This window comes from Rhinopithecus bieti, unplaced genomic scaffold, assembly GCF_001698545.2.
Source record: "Rhinopithecus bieti isolate Rb0 unplaced genomic scaffold, ASM169854v2 scaffold_3521, whole genome shotgun sequence".
Lineage (NCBI taxonomy): Eukaryota > Metazoa > Chordata > Mammalia > Primates > Cercopithecidae > Rhinopithecus > Rhinopithecus bieti.
Window position 1 is genome coordinate 1005272 of NW_016804218.1, and position 2346 is coordinate 1007617.

Here is a 2346-nt window from a genome sequence, read left to right on the forward strand (position 1 = left end):
AATTAAAAAGAGAATAGCCAAAGCAAAATATACTTTACTAATCAAGAAACCTGAGAAAGAAAAATCCATGTGGTTAAGACAAAATCTCTGCCACTTTTCTTTTAAGGGATTTACTAACTGATAATTGAAGTAGGCCAAAAGATTTAGCACAGAGCAGCAGATCAGAGCTTTCCACTATCTCAGAGTAGTGTAGTAGGGAAACAGAAGTGAGTAAGGACTACTAAGACGGCCACAACTCAAGGGATAGGGAGAGGGGGAAACATACAAAGAAGTAAACTCAATATTTGATTCCGCTTTTATCTTCAAATATTTCCTCATTCCTGAAGGGTTAAGAAACACTTTAAGAGTTGGAGAAACAAAGCAGAAAGCAATATATAAAAAAGCTAAGAAGAATTTTTGAAAGTCTCATAGTTCTGGGGATACAACAAAGACAACTATGAATTAGGAGTCCTAACAAGAACAACAAACTTTTGAGATTCTTAAAAGGTAAAACCCTAAGAAGACAGAAAAAAACAGATATAGTCATCCCCACAGACACTAAAACTCAGCACAAATTATCCCAATCACTGAGTAAAGCAATATTATCTGTCACTACTCTAACTGTGCCAGGAAAACAAAACTGTATTAAAGAAATTCTTATATTAAATAAAATTATTAATTAGGAACACATGATTTTTTCATGCACAATGTCTACCATTTAAAAAAAATCACCAGGCAAGACAAGACACAGAACCAAATGTCAAACAAGAGGGGAATAACATGTTAGAAACAGAATCATAGGTACACCACTGACTTTAAAATAAGTCTAATTAGTACATTTTTTAAAAATGTCAAAATGGAGAATTTTACCAGAGGACCAGAATTTATTTTAAAATAATTTTTTAAAATGAAAATGTAACCTATTAAAACAAACTAGATGGTTTTAATAGCATATTAGCTTAGATATTACATATGTTATGATTACACAAGATAATGGAGGAAGCAAAACTGTAATTTTTGTATGTGAACAGAATTAAACCATTATCAGTTAAAACTGGACTGGTTTTAACTGTAAGATAAATTCTGTAACTTTAACTAACTGTAAGATGAATCTGCAACTTTAACTGTAACTGTAAGATGAATTCTGTAAGCTTCATGGTAACCATAAAGCAAAGCCATATATATGTACATTAAAGAGAAAAAGAAATGAAACATACCAGCATAAAAAAATCATAAATATCACAAAGACAGTAAAAGAAAGAATAAAACAAAAAATACCTACAAAATATCAAGCAATTTTAAAAATGAAACAAGTCTGTATCGTTCAATAATTACTTTAAACACAAATGGATTCAATTCTTCAATTAAAAGAGTAGCTAAGTGGATAAAAATAAATACATTTTAAGAAAACAACATCCAATTGTATGCTATCTACAAGAGAGTCACTTTAGCTTTAAAGACACACATAGATTGAAAGTGAAGGAATAGAAAAAGATACTCTATGCAAATAGTAACCAAAAGAGAGCAGGAATGGCTATACTTAGATGACACTAAATAGAATTTATTATTGATAAATTGGTTAATCCATCAAAAAGATATAACAATAGTAAATATATATGGAAACAACATCAGAGGACCAACATATATCAGGCAAATATTAACAGAACTGAAGGAATAAACTACAATATGATTAGTATTGAACTTTAATACCCACTGTTAACAATAACCACATTATTCAGATAGAAAATAAATAAGGAAGCCAAAGATTTGAATAACACTACAGATTAAATGGACCTAAAAGGCATATACAAAACATTCCATCCAACAACAACAAAATACACATTCTTCTAAAGAACACACTGAAAGTTATTGAGAATAGATCACATGTTAGACCACAAAAAAAAAGTCTTACCACATTAAAAAAATACTGAAATCAAATTGCACCATCTTTTCTGATCACAATAATATGAAACTAGAGATCAGTAACAGGAGGAAAATTTGAAAATTTATAAATATGTGTAAATTAAACACAGTTCTGAACAACTGACAAGTCAGAGAAGAAATCAAAAGAAAAGTTAAAACATATTGGCACAATGAGAATGGTAACATAACATATTGAAACCTATGGATGAAGCAGTAAAAAAGTTCTGAATGAAGTTTATAGAGATAAACACTTACATTAAAGAAAAAAGAAAGATCACACATAAACAAACTCCACCTCAAGAAACAAGAAAAAGAAAAAATAATCCCAAACTTAGCAGAAGAAAGAAAATAACAAATATTAGAGGAAAAATATATGAAATAGAAAATAGAAAAAAAACATTAACATGATCAATAAAATTAAGAGTTGATTTTTTTTTTTTTTTT